Source organism: Quercus robur, chromosome 10 (assembly GCF_932294415.1).
Source record: "Quercus robur chromosome 10, dhQueRobu3.1, whole genome shotgun sequence".
Classification (NCBI taxonomy): Eukaryota; Viridiplantae; Streptophyta; class Magnoliopsida; order Fagales; family Fagaceae; genus Quercus; species Quercus robur.
The window spans coordinates 26,293,888-26,315,738 of NC_065543.1; the positions used below are offsets into that span (position 1 = coordinate 26,293,888).

At 36.8% G+C, this 21,851-nt stretch overlaps 1 pseudogene; it reads left to right on the forward strand.

Moving 5' to 3' along the window:
* Window positions 1-11,806: 11,806 nt before the first annotated feature.
* Window positions 11,807-21,624, forward strand: LOC126703075 (uncharacterized; annotated as a pseudogene).
* The last annotated feature ends 227 nt before the right edge of the window (window positions 21,625-21,851 follow it).

A 21,851-nucleotide genomic window follows, 5' to 3' on the forward strand; every position in this document is an offset into this window, starting at 1 on the left:
CAATAAAGAAAATCAAAAGTGGGCCAAAGAAATGTAAGGCCCATCATCATACGAAGCCCAGCTCTTGAATGGAGCAGGAAACCAAAAAAAAAAGCCCACATGAAGGGTCAGGAAACGCAGACGGAGAGCCTCCAGATCACGGCAGACGCATGAGCAGCAGGCAGACTCTTGGACATATCTGAAAGGAAAGCACGCGCAAGGCCTAGGCACCACCGGCCTAGGCACCACCAGCCTGTACCCAGCCAATATAGGACATGGTGGGGCCATGAGCCAAAGGTAAGAGGTAAAGGGGGTATGGTTTGGTGGTGGGGAGAGGGGAAAAGGTCTATTTTGCGGTTCCTGCCCAAGACCTTTTGGGAGGTACGTCCTGCTGGGATGATAGACCACCCAAAAGAGGCAAGTTTGAGGGGGAACCGTTGGATGCATGCCTTGAGAGTAGAGAGAGAAAGCATTTATACCATGGCAGGAAGAAGTGTTACCGTATGCAGAGGAACAAAACAAACCTGCCTCTGTTTGGCAAGGGTGGATGTCGTATAGACCTGGTGGTCGGCAAGTATGCCCAGACCAGACAAAGGCGGTTAAGGGGCAAAAAGGTAAAACCTTGGTCACGGCAGGCACTATAAAAGGGCCCTTGTCGTGCCCTGAAAAAAAGATCGAAAAACAGAGTATTTTTACGGAGTGAAAAGAAAAACAGAGCAAGAAGAAAAGAAAAAAAGATAAGAAAGAAAACAGAGAAGAAAAGAAAGGAAACTAAGGAAAAATGAGAGTTAGTTCAATGGGCATGCACCAATAGATCGGTTTCTCTCTCTCCCCCTTCAAATCTTATTTTCTTCCAAAACATAAACAAGGACTCTTTCTTTTTGGGCAATAACCATTCAGGTCTGACTCCCTCAAAGCCATTAATCCCCACGGTAGGATCTTTTTCCTGGGAGATTATTTGCATTGAGAAGAGGCGTTCTCTCCTCTTTGGCTTTGCTGCGGCAAACTAAGCTTAAAACTTGATTTATACCTATTTGATTAGCTAGTATTAATTTCTTCATTTTTTCTCTGTGATTGACATCATTATGACTGTAATCATGCTTTATTAGTAGAGAGTACATAGCCATTTATTTAAATATTCAGAGTACTCTATTTTGATTATTATTATATCTGTCTGCCGTAACTCGTCTGTAACAGTTCTGCTTGCCGTAAGTTTACTCCTGGCAGACAAGGCATATGTTTGTGCACAAACCAGCCCAAGTTGAGTTACAATTAGACCGGCCCCAACTCCCTTACTCAGAAATATTCGGGCCCATCACAGCAGGAAGCAACCCAACCCATTACTGCAGGAGGCAGCCCAAGCCCAATACACCATACACAAAAAAAGGGCCCCTACAGACATTTTTTCTTTCTGTTCTTTAAAGTAACCCAACATACTTCCCTATAAAAAAGATTTAAAAAAAAAAAAAAAAGGAGTAACTGAAAAATTAAGAGTATTTGAGTTTAAAAAAACAAAAAGAAAAGGAAAGACTAAGAAGTAACTGAATGTAAATAGAAAATACTTTTCAAATAGGAAAAAAAAAAAAAAAAACCTTAAATTCCTTCCCCTAAAAAGTTTTTAAAAAAAAGCGTAAATTTTTTTTTTTTTTAAACAAACCAAGTAGTCTAATCCTCTAAAAAAAAAGCGTAAATTAAAATAAATAAATAAACCAAAAGAGAGTTTGCAAAAAGAAAAAGAAAGGGTCTTACCAATATCCTTTCTCAAGAAGCCAGTTCAAGCACAAACCCTCTTGTTTGAAATTTCTATGTCAGGCATGGCTCACGGGTAATAAGCAACCATCAAACACCTTTGAATCCCTAATCACATTCACTCTCAGGTAAGTACTTACCAGCCATGGCAGGTAAGAACTCAAAGAAAGTCAATGATAAACAAAAGAAAAGAAAATAAAGAGGAACTTGCAAAAACTAGAACCTGAAAAGCCGTTGGAGCCTTTGATAAAGTCCATTTAAATTGTTTAGAAATCAAATCTAAAAGTAGAAGAAAGAAGAAGATGTAGAGCTAATCTGAATGTTTTCAATCTAAAGAAGAATGAGAAAATTTGGCAAAGTCCACGTGAGTTTGTGGGTCTTAAAGTATAGAAGTTTTAATTTACATATTTATCTTCGTTAGTTGAAAATTAAGTGGGTATGATGAGGATATTTTAGGCATCAAAATTGAGGAATCCAAACAAGGAAATCCCCTTAAATAATAGTATAGATATCCTATAGGTTGCTCCTTGCATTCAATTTTACAAGGAAGGGATACTACTTGCTGTATCAACAAGTGGAAATGGAATCAAAATACTTGCAAATGCTGAAGGTGTATGGCTTCTGCGTTCTATTGAAAATCAAGCTGTTCATACCTCCAGATTGGATCCTGCAACTATTGCAAAGGTACTACTTTCTTTTAACTTTTATAGGAACTTCAAATGTGTACATGCTTCTTAATTAAAATGCGGTGTCATGACTTTTTCCTTGAAAGGCACCCTCTGTTGACGAATCAATCATTTCTCAGGGACCGGTAATTAGCTCCTTTTGGTGCTTCCTATTCAACTGTTGGAACAAGCACTTGATATTAGGCAAAGTCCACAGAAACACTGAAGCTTTTGATTTTCCAAAGATTTTTCTGATCAAAATATTTAGAAGAATATTTCAGGAGCTAAAATTTTTATTGATGTCTATGCCAATGTTCAGTTGACATGTCTGAATCTGGGGGAAAAGATGCCTTTCGTGGAAGATCTTGCTTAGGCCTTATGCATGTCTGTTATGTAAATGTCTTTTCGTGTGCTTTCTATCATACGTTTTTTGTTTTTTTGGTAGTCTAAGATATTGTTAGCAATGGCATCTATGCTACAGATTTCTCAATTATTTTTGAGTCTCTCTTATGTATCATTGCAACGGCATTCTATGTAGACATGGTAAAATGGGTCAGACCCGTTTGACCCGACCCGTTTGACCTGCAACCCGTTTGACCCGTAACCCAATTGACCCGTTTAAAAATGACCCGTTTTGACCCGCGACCTGATTGACCCGACCCGAACCCGAACCCGACCCGCCCGTTTTGCCACGTCTACCAACGTTGAGTAGATTGAGATTGAGGTGTAATTTTTATAAAATATTTACTTATTCTTTTTTACTTAATATGTTATGTACTCCATTATAGTTTGTCATTTTTTACTTGCCACCTTCATTTTCTCTTCCTACTTTAAATAGATTGAAGATTATACCAAGATTAGTTTCTAGAAAGCTGGAACAAGAGTTGCACCAAATTTGGGTATCAATTCAAGTGTTTAGTGGTAATTGGTAACAATATCACTAGTGAGAATCTAATCACAATTAAGGAATTCATAAACAATTGACAGATTGCATCTATTTCCAAAAAAAAAAAAAAATTGTTTGAAAAATACGAGTCAACTTGACCCGACTCACAACCCGACTCAACCCGCGACCCGTTTGACCCGCAAACCCGATTGACCAGACCCGAACCCGACCAACCCGCCCGTTTTGCCACGTCTAATTCTGTGCTTCAAACAAAAAGGACAAAGTGTTAAAAGCAGCAATTTGTTGGGCTTTTACTTCCCACCAAAAAAAGGGAACAAACATGTTACCAAAGAGTTGTATGACTATTTTTTCCTAAACACTAATGCCAAAACCCAAGCCCAAATCTGTGCATCTAGGTCCACTCCCTTTTTAGGTTGCTCAGTCAAATTTATTTAGCTTAAAATTGCAATCTCAATTGTGTATTCAACCTGGGAAATGAATGTGCAAATACCTTAAATCAATCACAAAAGGGGGAAAGGCCAGACCCATATATCTTTATTGTGCTTGTAACCTAATGGCAGCAGTTTTTAATCTAAAAAAATATTTGGTCTTTAAATAGAAAAACACATTAATAGAAGAAGACATTAACTAAGACAAAAGATAGAAAATGAATGTGAATAGAGTCCCACTGGTATAATATTTTTCCCCCCAAGCCCCTTTTTTACACATGAAGATTAAATAAAAGAAAAAAAAATCTACAATTAGAAATACATTACACTCAAACACACAAAAAAATTGATACATGTTTCGAATATTGCACAAATCTCCTCTTCATTTAGAAATTTTGTAAAAGCTACCACTTAAACAACATGTTTTAGAGCAAATATACCACTTAAAATAAAAGGGCAGTAAGTGTTGAGACTTGAGAGTTAAGATTTGACCTTACATTTATTAAAGGTTTTTTAGACGATATAAATGTATATTTTTGTTGCTGAGATTAGGCGCGTATATATATTCTTTTTTGAAGCAAGAGCAAGACCATATATCTTATTATTATTATTATTATTATTGAATTGGACTTTATATCTTCCTTGATTGTTTCCTTACTTGCAAACAAAGAAAAGGTAGGAAAAAAATTGTTTGAAAAAGGGCTTTTGACATTGATGACAGCATGGCCAAATAGGAGCATAGTAATATTAATTGCTAGCTTTCATTTTTAAAATAAAAATAAATATTTTATAATATAATTAAAATTAAACAATACAAAATAACAAATAGAAATAAATAACTATAATTACTTCATGTTATATTGTGAAAACAATTATCTAAAAAAGTTATATTGTGAAAACAAATTAAAGTTTTATTACATAGGATGTGACATTAATATAAATAATAATGGAAAAAAATAAAAATTATACCTTTTAATTCGGACAATTGTTATTTTCATCATATAAATTTGAGAAGACCATAATTATATATCTTAATAAATAAAAGGTGAAAATGCACTTTTCGTCCCTATATTTTGGGTCAATTTCCATTTTGGTCCTAAAATTTATTTCGTTGCAAATTTCATCCCTAAAAAAAGAAAATTGTTTATAAAATGGTCCCTACCATCAACCCACTAACGGAAACCTCCTACGTGGCAAACGGAGTGCTCTGTTTGCTGACGCAGCCATTAAAATATTATTAAAAAAATTATTTGGCATTTTTTAAATGCCACGTCAGATTTAAATTAATAAAAAATTAAAAAATATTTAATTCCTCAATTTTAATTTTAATTAAAAAAATAAAAAAGCAAAAAAAAAAATTACTTTTTTTAGTTTTAAAGATTGAATATCTGGTCAACCAAAACAAAAAAAAAAGTATTCACATCAGCGAATATGACCATCATCAAAAAAAAAAAAAAAAAAACATTTTGGTCATTGCTCATCCACTAGATTCAACTTACTAAAGCTTTCTATCGTCTAAAATGAAGCTCTCTTTAATCTAAAGCTCTCTCTTTCTCTCATTAAAATCTCAATCTCTCTCTCTCTTTCAGCTTTCTCTTTGGATCTAGGTTTAGAGAAAGAGATGGTGGGTGCTGGGTTCGACTAGGTTTGCTGGGATCTGGGCTTTCCTTGGGCTTTTATCGGTGATCGTTGGTGGGTTTGACTGGGTTTGATCGGATCTGGGTTTAAAGAAAGAGATGTTGGTGGGTGCTGGGTTCGATTGGGTTCATTGGTTGGGATTGCAAGATTTGTTGTTGTTGGTTTGATCAGTGATCGTTTCTGGACATTTGGGGTTTGCTGGAGATTTGGTTTTGGTGTTTGTTGGGAATTTTGCATTTTGAAATTTCTTTTTGTTTTTTAAGTTATTAACTTGTTGTGGTATTCGAAATTTCTTTGATTATGGTTTGGTTTGGGAGTGGATGAGTTGGGTGCTTTGCTAGGTTTCTATTCTTTGGATGGTTTGGTTTGGGAGTGGTTTCGTGTGGGTTTTTCCATGGGTTTTCCTGTGTTTGCTCTTGTTCATGTTCTTTGATTTGGTGATGTTCATGTTTTTTTTTTCCCCTGTGGGTTTGACGTTCATGTTCTTTGATGTTCATGTTCTTTTATTTTGGGTTTTCTCTTTGATTCTAGGTTTGATGTCATTGCTGGGTTTATTTCTTGGATTTAAGAACATTGAATAACAAGTTCTTACTTCTTTTGTTCTTACAAAAAAAAAAAAAAATAATGAAAGTAAAAAATGATAATAATAATGTAGGGTCACATTTTGCAGCCCAAGCCCAAGCCCAAGATGTATGGGATCTTGGACCAGTGAGCCCGGTACAATAAATTTGTAAAGAGTGGGTCGAAGAGTTAGGCTTTAGTGCATGGACAATAGCTAATCATGGTGTTTATCACAGTCAAGTAAGGATGAACTGGGTTTATCAAATAGTGTTGGTCCTCGGCACAGTCCGAGGAGCTTTTTCTGGTGCCTCTTAAGTGATAGGGGTTTCAACCCCCCTCTTTTCTGCTTCCCTTCACGCTCGTTTATAATAGTTTCCTTCCTCCTAAATTGGGTTCCTAGTGCTGATACTTGTCCCATTAGCTCTTCCCTCAAGTTGTTGGGAGTGGTTGTAAAGACAGAAAAGCATGGCTATATCAGGTACAAGACACGAAATGTAATAATGGCAGCGGAGTAGTTATAAAGGCAAAGAAGCATGGCTATGTCAGGTGCAAGGCACTAAATGCAATAATGGCAGCTTTTCCCTTAGACATTTCCATTTTCTCCGTTGTCCTTTTCTGTTTTAGTACTTTTCCTATTCCATGGAGTGACCTGGAGTGCCTCTCTCAGTGATAAGTCGTTCCCTTTGTCCTTGGCCATACCTGGCCGAGGAGGGATTCTTCCCATGGCCAAGGAGGGGTTCTTCCTTGGACTGGGCCCTTGGCCCAATGTAGATGTTGACATGGGTTTCCCAGTCTTTTACTCCCTACAATAGCCCCTCGAGATTCTTCTTTTCTTCCCCATAGGAGGAAAGGAGGATCTTGATGTGATAACCGCCCTTTCACGCCCATTTTGCACTATTCCTAGTTGTGAGACATTCTTTTAGTTTATCCAAGCCGCGTTCCTGCCATTTCAGTACACGAGGGGCACTTTTATTAAGGTCTTTTTACGAGATGACGCGAATCCAACGGCTGAAGACTGCTTTGGAAATTGAGCGAGATTTATCTCGCTTGTAATTCTTTCTTGGAGATTTGGGCGAATTGATTGCCACCAAGTCTGCCTCCTATATAAGACACATGGGGGGGGGGGGGTCGTTCTTCTTTATTCGCAGATCCTTGAGTTCTGCAGGAGTTTCAAGCTCTTAACTCTTCAAATGTTCCCAACGACCCCACCAAGGTAGTGATTGAGATTTAGGGAGTGAAATGATCAAAGATAAGGGTGAGGGTGAAGGAATCAAGCCCTCTTCAAAAGCCACAGGCGTCACCGAGATTCAGAATGACACAGTTAAGGCAAGGGAGGCAGAGACCAAAGATGTTTCTCCCCTTCAACTGGACAAGAAAGAAGTCTCTCTTCCTTCAGCCAAAATCAGAAGCAGGTGTAGGTCGCATCAGATTTTTGGTGCGGCAAAATTTGGATTTCATCCGGCGCCGTGTGCCACGTGTGTGCGGATTTGGATTTCTCATCGTCGGTATCATCCATACTTGCTCGATTACTACTAGAGCAAGAATGTGGATTTGGCATTTCTGCTTCTTCTCTCCCATCGCCGGTGCCATCCATACTTGCTCGATTGCTGCTTGAGCAAGATTGTGGATCCGGTGTCTCTACTTCTTCTTCTCTCCCATCGTCGGTACCATCCATACTTGCTTGATTACTGCTAGAACAAAATTGAGGATTTATCGCTCCCGTGGATTGCTTTTTATAGTTAGCTTTTGAAATAGGCTTGTCTAAGCCCTTTTATGTACAATGTATTTCTTCTTTATCTAATAAAAAGATGAATTTATTTTACTTTGCGAACCTTTCCTTTTCTGCAATAATTGTTTTATGAATGGGTGTGTTGATATCTTTTCTTTCGAATAGCATTTAGAATTGATGCCGCTAATGGTAAAGAGTTGTCACCCCGAATTTGTCAAAACTGACGGGCACCTAACCACTAACTTTAAATAAGTTAGCTATATAGGACTAATCAGGAAAACAACTGCATGCTCTACATTGCGAATAGTGCAATCGCCCAAGGATGTGTAATTTAAAGTAAACAGTTTGAGGGGATCACCGGGTACTAAGGTTCTTTTCAGCGTTTGCGATGATGTTTATAGCTCTAACTTGCTTTAGGCGTCTGGTCCGAGGACCGAGGCATGATTGAATTTAGCTTAAACGCTTAGAAAGTTGCCAGTGCGTGTTAGTTTCCACAAAGCAGGAGGTCCGAGGACCATGCAAGACCATGGTTCTGTCTAGCACTTAGATTCTTCTCTGAAGTAACTAGTTTCCCCACAGGTTTGAGCCTGAGGACCATGCAAGACCTTGGTTCTGTCTAGTACTTAGGTTCTTCTTGAAGTAGCTAGTTTCCCCATAGGATTGAGTTCGAGGACCATGCAAGACCTTAGTTCTGTCTAGTACTTAGGTTCTTCTTGGAGTAACTAGTTTCCCCATAGGTTTAAGTCCGAGGACCATGCAAGACCTTTGTTCTGTTTAGTACTTAGGTTCTTCTTGGAATAGCTAGTTTCCCCATAGGTTTGAGTCGGAGGACCATGCAAGACCTTGGTTCTGTCTAGTACTTAGGTTCTTCTTGAAGTAGCTAGTTTCCCCATAGGTTTGAGTCCGAGGACCATGCAAGACCTTGGTCCTGTCTAGCACTTAGATTCTTCTCTGAAGTAACTAGTTTTCCCATAAGTTTAAGTCCGAGGACCATGTAAGACCTTGGTCCTGTCTAGCACTTAGATTCTTCTCTGAAGTAACTAGTTTCCCCATAGGTTTGAGTCCGAGGACCATACAAGACCTTGGTTCTATCAAGCACTTAGGTTTTTCTTGGAGTAGCTAGTTTCCCCATAGGTTTGAGTCTGAGGATCATGCAAGACCTTGGTTTTGTCTAGTACTTAGGTTCTTCTTGAAGTAGCTAGTTTCCCCATAGGTTTGAGTCTGAGGACCATGCAAGACCTTGGTTCTGTCTAGTACTTAGGTTCTTCTTGAAATAGCTAGTTTCCCCATAGGTTTGAGTCCGAGAACCATGCAAGACTTTGGTTCTGTCTAGTACTTAGATTTTCTTCTTAGAGTAGCTCGTTTCCCCATAGGTTTGAGTCCGAGGACTATGCAAGACCTTAGTTCTGTCTAGTACTTAGGTTCTTCTTGAAGTAGTTAGTTTCCCCATAGGTTTGAATTCGAGGATCATGCAAGACCTTGGTTCTGTCTAGTACTTAGGTTCTTCTTGTAGTAGCTAGTTTCCCCATTGGTTTAAGTCTGAGGACCATGTAAAACCTTGGTTCTGTCTAATACTTAGGTTCTTCTTGGAGTAGCTAGTTTCCCCATAAGTTTAAGTCCGAGGACTATGCAAGACCTTAGTTCTGTCTAGTACTTAAATTTTCTTCTTAAAGTAGCTAGTTTCCCCACAGGTTTGAGTCCGAGGACCATGCAAGACTTTGGTTCTATCTAGCGCTTAGATTCTTCTCTAAAGTAACTAGTTTTCCCATAGGTTTAAGTTCGAGGACCATGCAAGACCTTGGTTCTGTCTAGCACTTAGATTCTTCTTGGAGTAGCTAGTTTCCCCATAGGTTTGAGTTCGAGGACCATGCAAGACTTTGGTTCTGTCTAGTACTTAGGTTCTTCTTGAAGTAGCTAGTTTCCCCATAGGTTTGAGTCCGAAGACCATACAAGACCTTGGTTCTGTCTAGTACTTAGGTTCTTCTTGAAGTAGCTAGTTTCCCCATAGGTTTGAGTCCAAGGACCATGCAAGACCTTGATTCTGTCTAGTACTTAGGTTCTTCTTGGAGTAGCTAGTTTTCCCATAAGTTTGAGTCTGAGGATCATGCAAGACCTTGATTCTGTCTAGTACTTAGGTTCTTCTTGAAGTAGCTAGTTTCCCCATAGGTTTGAGTTCGAGAACCATGCAAGACCTTGGTTCTGTCTAGTACTTAGGTTCTTCTTGATGTAGCTAGTTTCCCCATAGGTTTGAGTCAGAGGACCATGCAAGATCTTGGTTCTTTCTACTACTTAGGTTCTTATTGGAATAGCTAGTTTCCATATAGGTTTGAATTTGAGGACCATGCAAGACCTTGGTTCTGTCTAGTACTTTCCCCAATGGGGATTCATCAAGCTGGGCTACTGGACCTGCGAGAACCAGCCCTTTGACATGTGTACGGGGCGTATACTTGTCGTCAGAAGCCCCTAGAATTGTGTCCCATTTAGCAACCCTCTCCGCGTAATCAGTACCTCGAAGAGTGGCCCTGAGCGGAGGCTAGGTTATGACAATAACTGTGTATTCTTGGAAATAATGGGGAAGCTTCCGTGTAGCATACACCACCGCGAAAATGGTACTTTCAAGGGACTCTTGCTGATAGGAGCTAGATCTCACCATGATTAACTGTTGCACTCACTAACACACGTGCTCTTCCCATAGATGGTGCCAATTGTAGGGTCACATTTTGTAGCCCAAGCCCAAGATGTATGGGATCTTGGACCAGTGAGCCCGGTACAATAAATTTGTAGAGAGTGGGTCAAAGAGCTAGGCTTTAGTGCATGGACAACAGCTAATCATGGTGTTTATCACAATCAAGCAAGGATGAACTGGGTTTATCAAAGAGTGTTGGTCCTCGGCATGATCCAAGGAGCTTTTTCTGGTGCCTCTTGAGTGATAGGGGTTTCAGCCCCCCTCTTTTCTGCTTCCCTTCACCCTCTTTTATAGTAGTTTCCTTCCTCCTAAATTGGATTCTTAGTGCTGATACTTGTCCCATTAGCCCTTCCCCCAAGTTGTTGGGAGTGGTTATAAAGGCAGAAAAGCATGGCTATGTCAAGTACAAGACACTGAATGCAATAATGACAATAGAGTGGTTGTAAAGGCAGAGAAGCATGGCTATGTCAGGTGCAAGGCACTGAATGCAATAATGGCAGCTTTTCCCTTAGACATTTCCATTTTCTCCGTTGTCCTTTTTTGTTTTAGTACTTTTCCTGTTCTATGGAGTGACCCGAAGTGCCTCTCTCAGTGAAAAGTTGTTCCCTTTGTCCTCGGCCATACCTGGCCGAGGAGGGATTCTTCCCATGGCCGAATAAGGGTTCTTCCTTGGACTGGACCCTTGGCCCAATGTAAATATTGACATAGGCTTCCCGGTCTTTTACTCCCCACAAATAATAATAATAAAAATAAAATTAGATTTAAAGTTGATTTCGAAAAAAAAAAAAAAAGATTTTGTTTTTTTTTTTTTAAATTAAAATTATTTTTAATAATATTTTTAATAAAATTAAAATTAAAATTGAAAAAGCTGTGTGGCATTTAAAAATGCCAAATAATTTTTTTAATAATATTTTAATGGTCACGTCAGCGCCACATCAGCAAGCAAGGCACTCCGTCTATCACATAGGAGGTTTCCGTTAATGGGTTGACAGCATGGACCATTTTAAAAAAGATTTTCTTTTTTTAAGGATGACATTTGCAACGAAATCAATTTTGGAACCAAAATGGGAATTGACTCAAATGTAGGAACGAAAAGTGCATTTTCGCCTGAATAAAATAAAATGAGAGAGAAGTTTGAAATGAAAAAAGTTGTGCCTTACTAGACAATAATTCTTATCCACGAGAATATGGAGAATGAGAAGCAAGGGGCTCATGTTACATGTTACAAACGTTTAACTTTCAACAGCTCTCTCTCTCTCTCTCTCTCTCTCTCTCTCTCTCTCTCCACCTTAGACATCCATGGGAAATTATTGTGTACTCCCGAAGTACCATAAATACATGCTCCCTCCTCTCACATGAATGGTAGGTCCCACTAATTAAATTCATGGTAAGACTCACCATTCATATGAGAGGAGGGACTACACATTTATGGTAACTGGAGTACCTAATTATTTTCCAACACCCATAATGGCTTGGGCTCTAGTCTCTCCATCTCTCAACCTCTCACTCCCTCACACCACCAAGACCAACTTCAACAGAACACACTGGTTCACCACTAAAATAAGTAGAGCAGCAACAACAACCACTACAACAACAAGAACAACCAGTATCAGAGCCAATGCTGCTGGCCAAAAACAACCCAAAGACAAAGACGAAGACACTACTTTTGGTTTTAGTCCCTTTGCCTTTGTAACCGATAACCCATCAAGCCGCGAAGCCATTCAGCTCCCAGAGAGCCCTGCTAAAGATGGCAATGTCAGAGAAATGCTTTATGTATGTGTTCTTACTCTCACTCACCATTTTCTTCAACTAGGTATCTCTCAAGCATTGTTATCGCTTATTATGTATATATATGTATATATAGTTTCAATCATTTATATTCATGGGAATTTTTACTTTTTTTAAAGGGTATGTTTGTTCAATTCATGTTGTTGGGTTGGGTACTCATTTTTATTCTTTTTATCAGTTAGCAAATTCTTAAAATTAAGGACTTTAATTAGGATTTAGAGATTTTTATTTTATTGTATTATTTATTTTCTTGGAATTTTGAGAGGATGTTTATTTTTGAATTCATGAAATTTTGTAACTCAACCTCTCAATTGATATTGTTCAGATTCTTGCTTATTGGTATTATCCTTGATGATTGTGTGGTTAAAATTAAGTGTTATTGTTAGTTTTTTGCTTTCTTCCAGGAATTTATTGTTTTCTAATTCACCAAATTCTGAGATCCAATTCTTCAGTTCCTTAAAAATTCAATCAATATTACCAATATTTGGGCAAAACTAGCTATAGTAATTCACTATATCTCAATCTTCATATGGGTTACTCATTTTATTCTACCAAATGTTGTTAAATGCTGTAACTGTCTAGTCAATAGTCCCAAAGATTTAGCTGCCCTGTGAAAGAATGACTGAATTCAATCAGCCTTTTCTTGTAAATGATGGAATGGCCAAAACCACCCTTAGAGATACGGGTGACTTTCTTGTGGTAGTAATTGTGGATGTGCAAGTAAGGGGCAGCAACTAAATAGGTAGCGAGAATGCACTTAAATTAAAAGCTTAGATCTTCGAATTCCTTTAGAATGAAGTTGAAGCCCCTACTATGTACTTTGTTTGATTGAAAAGGCCCCATGTGTATCACTTCATGTAGCTTCTTGTTTGAGCTATTTATTTGATGAGCACTGTTGGTTACACGTGTGTGTATACACGTGTTTTATAACTAAAACCCATGATTTCATGTTTGAAATTGTGGGTTAAACCCATGTTTTTAGTTACAAAACATGTGTGTATACACACTTGTGTAATAAGTTTTAGCCTTATTTGATATGGATGAAATTTTCTGATTGATCTCTAACTCAATTATGTTGATTAAGGTTTGGAAGTTGGTCTAACTTGCATTCATTGGTTTGCTACTTGCATACAATTTTCTTTTTCATTGGCAATCTCAATGAAACACCATAAATGTGGTGGATGGATATTGTATTTAGTTAGGGCATCAACCAATTGAATTAAGTTCTTATTTTCTTTTTCCATTTTGGTGCCTTTGGCAAACTTTTAATGCTATCTGGTTTATGATTTGTTGAAAGGTTTTGAATACATGTCATATCCATTGGTATCATACAACTTTCTTGTTTTCCAATTCTAGAGGATAGAAGACAAGGGAAAGGAATATGGCTCATACATCAAATCTAGAGAGTTTATATGGTTTGTAAGAGAAACTGGTAAATTTCTCTGCAATAACGTTAGTTTCTTTTATATATCAACTTGGATTTATGAAAAGTTGATTCCATCCTTGCAGGGTCTGCTGAGAGCCAACGTGGAACAATTGTTTTCCTTCATGGGGCTCCAACACAATCTTATAGCTATCAAGTTGTTATGTCTGAGGTTGTAAGGCTGAATTTTCTTTTAGATCTTACAGTATATCTCTATTTTATAAATTATTTACTATAAGTTTCCTTCGCTTGTTTACACGTACAGTTCTTCCATAAACATATAAATTCTTATATTCTGGTTCAAGAAAGAATATTAAAGTCTGACACAAACTTATGATCTAGAACATGGCTTGCTGACTACTCAAAAGCTGGTAAACTATTGCCAGTAAACCAGCAAGGTGGACTCCACCAAGTTTATTTTTCTTGGTTTACTTTTCTTAGTTGTCTTGTAATAGCAGCTCAAGCATTATAGTTGTGATGCTCCAATTTGATTGATTGTATGATGTGTGTGGGTGTGCGATGAGTCCCACATCGGATATTTACTGGGTTGAACTGGACTTTATTAACAACTACAAGGAGCCTCAATTGTGACTAATCCTTTTGAGGTGTAGCGCAGATGTGGCTAGCGCTTTTCCTTGGGTCATTACATATGGTATCAGAGCCGGCCCGGTAACCCCGTGTGAGCTCAAAGACACTATAAGGACGTTAGGGATTTAAGTGGGGGAGATTGTGATGCCCCAATTTGATTGATTGTGTGATGTGTGTGGGTGTGTGATGAGTCCCACATTGGGTATTTACTAGGTTGAACTGGACTTTATTAACAACTACAAGGAGCTTCAATTGTGACTAGTCCTTTTGAGGTATAGCGCAGATGTGGTTAGCGCTTTTCCTTGGATCGTTACAATAGTTGAGGTTATCTACACTTTTGTCTTCAGAAAATCTACATGCCTTCAGATGTTTCTATAAGATATTGCTATTAACCACATCTTGAATATGTTATTTTCCTATCCTTTCAATTTGTCCATCCATTTATTGTGATTTGTTTTCCACTCTTATCTGCCCTCAAGTGACTTCATGCTAAATGATGTTTAACTTTGCTATCTTCTTGTCTAGATGTTAGATTATGGGTTTCACTGTTTTGCACTCGATTGGATAGGATTTGGTTTTAGTGACAAGCCATAGCCAGGATATGGTTTTGATTACACAGGTTTCTATATTTCGTTAATAAGATCATTACCATATAATATCTGTCTTGCTCTATAATGGTCATGATTCTAAATGTTTTATGTTTCCACTATCACAGAAAAGGAGTTCCATGAGGAATTTGATAAATTACTTGATGTGCTAGGGATCAAATCTCCTTTTTTCCTCGTTGTTCAGGTTTGAAAAATCTTGCAATGGAAAATCCATAGGAATGGTATTTATGATGAACTGTAAACATTATATTATTTATGTTATAGAACATACAAAGGAATCCTAAATTTTCAGAGGAATATGCTGCTGGGGAAGACTTAGTAAACATCTGGTCAAGTCATGACTACAATGATCTTATGGTTTCCTTTGCACTTAAATTTTTCATCTAATGTGTTCTCTCACATTCTCCATGAAGGGGTTTCTTGTAGGTTCATTTGGATTAACATGGGCTTTGAAGAACCCTAGCAAGATTTTGAAGCTCGCAATTTTAAACAGTCCGTTGACGGTTTCATCTCCTATCCCTGGACTGTTTCAAAAGCTGAGGTTCAGTTCTTATATTAACCATCAGTGGGATACTTATATTTCACTCATCATCTTGCTGACAGGATTAGCTATGTGAATTGCTTATATTTGATTCATAGTCTTGCTGCTTATTTGTGCTTCGCTCTTCATTATGGCTACCTTCACAGTAATGAAAAAGTGCAGGCTTAAGCTCTTTACTGCTAATGTAAATAGGAAAATTACCATGACAATATATATAATCTGTTCTAGACCTTTAGGTTTAATCAATCTGTCCTTAAAACTTTGGCCTGGTTGAAATCATTGCATGACAATTGGGACCATGTCCTGCATAAAGGTAGTATTACTTAGCGCCCTAATGAAGTAATTAGGTCACCTGGACTGCTAATATGTCTCAAATGTCAAACATTAAAAATTGCATCCTTTCTATTCTTTTTCTATAATTCCATTGTCACGTCAGCTGCCTAAGTTTCTTTCTTGTCCTCCAGCTCTATGTTTATCCATTTCTTTTGGTACTCTTCATGTTCATGTTCCCTTAATATAGAATCCTAGCGTCTGGTTGTAATAACGTATAATAATTATATATGTCATTCCTGGATTTTTTTCAAAAAAGAAAAAGTTATTTCATAAATTAATGTTTATTCTTCAAACTTTTGCTTCGATAATTGTGCTGTATTGGCAAATACTATAAAGGTAGTTTATAAGTCATGGGCCTTAAAATGTCATGGGAGTATTGATTGATATATGACGTGGTTGACTACAGACCATTTTTGGCGTTGATATCTGACAGTTTTTTTTTCCCTGTTATGCAACAATGAGCATTAGACTGAAGCTCTGCTCCTACTCCTTTTTTTCATCCATTGTAACTTATCAATAAAATTACAGTTTCTTAATTTTTTTTTCTTAATTACATGTTCTTATTACCACTTCCTTTTTTTTTTTCTTTCTAGAATCCCTTTTTATGGTGAATTTACATGCCAGAATGCTATTATGGCGGAGCGCTTTATTGAAGCAGGTAGCCCGTACCATCCAAAGTGTATCCAGTTCTTTGAGATACTACTTAACTTCTGATTCTTGTCGGTAATATCTTCTGTTTCATATATGCTAGGGGTTTTATATTAGAGCTTCAGTAAAGTTTTTTAGTTGATCTATTGTTTAATTTCATATATGAACTTCTGCGCAGTGTGTTTGAGCTGGTCTACCTAGTCCACCCTTGTTTAATTTTGTGTATTGCTTCCTTCTGTATTTAAGACTGTAACAGACTTGCATGTATTAGAAAAAATGAGAGTACCCATCAGGAACAGTATATTACATCAGGAACAGTTTTTTTAGTAGTTAAAAAGAATAGTTATCAAAACCATACCGGAGTTTAAGCCGGCTGAAAAATTGGTTCATTGGTTCAACCACTGGTTCATTGGTTAAATTTATAGATTTATTTATTTATTAATTAAATATATATTTTATAATTTTAAAAGCAACTAAAATGAAATAAAAATACTCTATTTAGGTGAATTAATAAATTATAACAATAAAAAAAATTACTTCATATGACATAAAGTTAGAGAGTATAAAAAAAATAAACACCACATTCACATAAATCATCTAATAACCAAGTTATATAGTCCAAAAGTCTTGAAACAACATTTCTCATTAAAATTTTCAAAATAAATTTTTAGCTTAATCATTAAACCCTAGAGCTTAACAAAATTATTTAAATCTCCAAATACAACTCATGACTTCAAAGTCCAGTGACTTCATTGTATTTTTGAGTTTTTTCACAAATACACATGGTATTTTTTTTTTTCTTTTGTCCACACGTTAAAAAGATTAACCTATGCAATCCATTGGTTTACACGATTTGATAATGGGTCATTGCATATCCATTATTTTACACCAAACCATTCCGGATAATGCTTTGGTTCACAGGTTTCCTGGTTTAACTAGTGGTTTGGTACGAATTTAATTTTATTAATGTTCTGGGACCAGAAACTTCCTAAGCATTTCACTTACTTTTGTATAATGCTTCTAGAGTAAGAGGAGCATATGTTGATAAATGGTAATATCATGCATTGAATTCCCCAAGGTTTGTTTATTATCCCAAAATGAAATTAGGAAAGAAGTGTGTATACAATTTCAAGTGGAACATGTAAATATAATGTTTGTCAAAAGTCATATGCTTTCACAAGCTCTTAGGGTTTCTAGATTCAAAGAACTGAAGAATATGCCAGCATGCTATTGAAATGAACTTTTCTCATGGTGCAAAATGTAGTCATTCATGTGTATCCTGCCTACTATTCAACTAAGTGAGTAATAATACCTCATTTTTCATTTGGAGAACTGTAGATTTCCTAGGAACAATATTAGTAAACCCCATGTTAAATGTTTGAAGCAGACAAAAATTAAGCCTCAAAATTTAGTGAGTGGTCCTTTTCTGATATCAAAGAAAAGCTCACTGCTATTAATCAATTAACCAGAGAAACAGGAATGCTGATTTTGGAGACATCACTTACCATTGAACTTGCTACCTAAAACAATGAGAGAGAGAGAAGATCTAACTAATGTTTAATGTTAAGGACGTTACAATCCGGATTTTTACAGGATACAGGTCTTGTTAGTTTTATTGTTTGGGCACATTTGACATTTACTTTGGGCTTATACATTGATACCTGTGCCAACTTCACAGGTACCATGATCCTGGCCCACTGGATTAATAGCTTTAGTTAGATACCTACAATCTCATCTCTGAAAGCTAAAACTGATTATGGACAAATCTGTTGTCACTAGCATCCTAATACAGAAAACTATTAGTACCAATAGTAAATTTTCCATTTATTATTATAAGAACATTCGCAGCAGTGGAGCTATATAGATATAATGGTATTTTTTAAGTTCTTTATCACAAAAAACACCATGCAACAGTGGAGCTAAATCTAAAAGTGTAGATGTGCACGGCAGTTCACAGGTAAAAAAAAAAAAAAAAAATTTTATTACAATTCTCTCTCCTCTCCAATCAAATATACATTTCCTATTCTCTCTCTCTCCGGCTTCTCTTCTTTCTCCTTTCTTCCTCAATTTTTTTTTCTCTCTAGCTCGCCGGCCAGCTCCCTCATCTCCCTCATCCCTCAACTCACCGGCCAACTCTCTCATCGTCGATCTGTACCGCCGACCCACCCCAAGCCCCATCGCCCACATTGATTCTGACGACGATTCCGACGAGGAAGCCCCCGAAGCTGCAAACACTGAAACTTCGATGAAGACGACTCCTCCATTCTCACCTTCACCACAACTCGCCCCGACGCCGCCAACGCGGGTGGAGACTCCGGTTCGGCTCAACTCAAAACACGAAGACCAAGACGGAGAATCTGAGCTCCTCCGCCACGGTTAAGATCAAGAATCTGGGTCCCACAGCTCAGGCCGGGAGCTCGGTGCCTGGAATCGTTGTTTAGAAGTGATTGATTCAATGAATTGAGAATAGAAATGGTGTTTGTGGAATTTGTGAATGTGGTTGTGGTTTTGTTTTTGTTTTTGTTTTTTTTTTTCTTTGTTGTGTTGTGGTTGCCAAAGTAGAGTGGTGGTTGTGGCCGGTGGTGGTGGTGGTGGTTGTGGGTGTGGCTGATGGTAGAGGTGGTTGTGGATGGTGCTGTGGAGGTTTTTTTGGTAGTGGTTATATTATTTTATTGGGTTGAAAGCTAAAATAAATCCACGTATGTGTGGAGGTAAAATAGATAAAATGATTTTTTGTGTAGCTAAAAAGCTAAAAATTTAGATCCACTGCTGCGGATGCTCTAAGCACCTAAACACACACTCAAAAGCACCTGATTCTAGGTATTAGGTATCCTGTTCAATTTTTTAAGAAACAGTAATAGTCTTCAAGTGAAGCTATTTGCATATGTGTGCAAGCTGCAGTAGAAACTGCATACCAGGCATTGTTTATGTAAGTAGTGAAAGCATTGTATGAAATTACAGTTAATTTGTTTCCTAATATGCTATCAAAATAAAATACCAACATTATTCTTAAGAAGCTATTAGTCATCCCTTAAGTTATATCCCTAGCATGTAACATTTATGTTATGGAATAAGAACTGATACTTGTGCGTTTATTGCTCTTAAAAAAGAATCTATGCTTTTGGAAGTTATGTCTTGAAGCTGGAAAAGGCTGATGTGTATCGGTTACCATATTTGTCAAGTGGTGGACCTGGGTTTGGTGAGTGGTCCACTTATGCTTTTGAAATATTTGACCCCTGAAAATTTGTAGTTATTTAACTTTTCTTTGCCAGTGTTATTTAAGTTTTCTATGTTGGTGTTTCAGCTCTGCTTGAAGCTGCAAGAAAGGTTGATTTTAGAGATATCTTAAGCCAAATAGCAGAGGCTTTGCATCTGGAAGGTATAATTTTTTTCTTTCTCTCTGTTGGTTCATCTTTATATGTTTATTGCACAAGTTCTTATGCTTTAATGTAAAAGAAAGTGATGCATGTTCTGAAATATAATTTCTAGTTCAATACTATTTTAGACAAAAGAACTAGAAACTCTCTCTTTATTTTTCTTCTTTCTCCTACAATATTTTAGATCCATATTTTAACCTTTTTTCTTGAGCCAGTGATTGCATTCTAATGCTTAACCCGATTAAAATTTGATTAATATGATATGATGTAATACTGACACCTGAATTAAATGAAATGTTGTTGAACTAGAGAAGAGCAATCAATCTATGCAATTAAATGGTCTAATAAGTACTAAGCTGCTGGTTCAGCTTTTAGTTATTCTTTTATGTATCTTATATGATAGAAAACTACATGCCCAACACTTGATTTCTAAATGCCCAGAGTTGTCATCATTTAACATTCATCTGGTTGTGAAAAGGAGATAGCATCTTTTTCTATTTTATCTTTTTCCAGGTTCCTGCAAGTACAAAAGAGGCACAAGACAAGTACTCAAAGAAGTACAGAAAGAGGATCACCATAAAATAAAGATGATACATAAAAGGAAAGTAGAAAATAGAATCAAATTCTGAATTTTAGAGCATCAGTAGAACCAAAAAGAACTCGAAGAAGCTAGTAGAGGATGCCCATTTTTATCCTGCGCTTAAATGACTTCAGACCATTTTAGCATTTAGAAACCACATATTAATAATCTCCCCTTGTGCTTAAATGCCCTTCTTTTTCCTTTATAACCAAATACTTCATATCAACATCAAACAAGTAGACATTGTTCGATGAGCAAACCGCTTCAGCTCCAAGCTTAAGTGCCTGCCTTTTGGCCAAAGTGATGTTCATGAGTCTTGCATTCTAGTTCTTGATTCATGTATGCACAAGAGATTCAATATGTCCTTTCCTATTCAATGATAGACAATTCTATAACTTTTTATGGGTGACTTAATGGTAGAAAATTTCCACATTTTCTGTCCCATGCACGATGCTAAATCTTTTTAAATTTTCATTTGAAGATGAGTTATGATGCGTCTGAAAAAAGTTATTTCGTCTAGTAGGCATCTTAAGTTATGCTTCATACCTTTGCAAGCTTGACTAAAATAAAAATTGGGTTTGACTTCAATGCAGTAGTGTGTCAACTATACAAACTGATGCCAAGAACAATTGTGGTACATGCATATGCAATGTTGTAGTTACCTTATCACACCCATGGCTATATTCAATAGCAAATGTGGATGGTCTTATAAAGTTTACAATGGTTATATTTCCATAGTTCAAATAAATGTAGTTGTGTATTTTACTAACTCTGTTTGTGTTACTAATATGGTGTTCAACTTTCTTCTGACTAATTGTGAATTAATGGATTCTGGACTTATAGATGGGATAAACCGATACTGCTAGTTTGGGGAATATCAGACAAGTATTTGCCTTAATCTAATGCAGAAGAGCTTCAGGAAGGAAATCCAACTGCCGTTAGGCTTAAGTTAATAGAAGGTGCTGGTCATATGCCACAAGAGGACTGGTAAGGATTTTAGTTATAGATTAATGAGCATTACAAGTTCATCCTTTTTCACAAAATCTTGAAATTTATCTTATTTTAACAGGACCGAGAAAGTTATAGAAGCTTTAAGAGTATATTTCTAAATTCGCTGCCTAAATAAAAAATACAACCCAAAGATTGGCCTCTTGCAAGTGATTTAAATGTACTACCATTTGTGTTTTTTTTACCTATGAAGGTTCTTCACTGTAAATGTATCTCAATTTGAAGTATTCCATATTAGGTGATGAATATTGATGTAATCAATTTATGTAACGGTCAAATTATGTATTCGCCAAATTGTTAGAAAAAATTAATGTAATCTCTACGAAATTAATTTAACGAGCTAAGAAGCCTCCCAACCTATTCCATGCCATTATGGTCGAAACTATAGTGATTACACAAACCTTGATATACCGAGAGTAATGACTGATGCTTATTAATTTGAACAATGTATATTTTATTTTATTTTATTTTATTTTTTTTGAGACCTTGGAGATGTGGACATTTGTTCTCATTTTGAAGAAGTCTATGGTGATAACATTTGTAAATATAACATGTTTGATTTTGGGGTTGATCGTGATTCTATATGCATGTGGCTGGTTTATTATTAGGGAAATA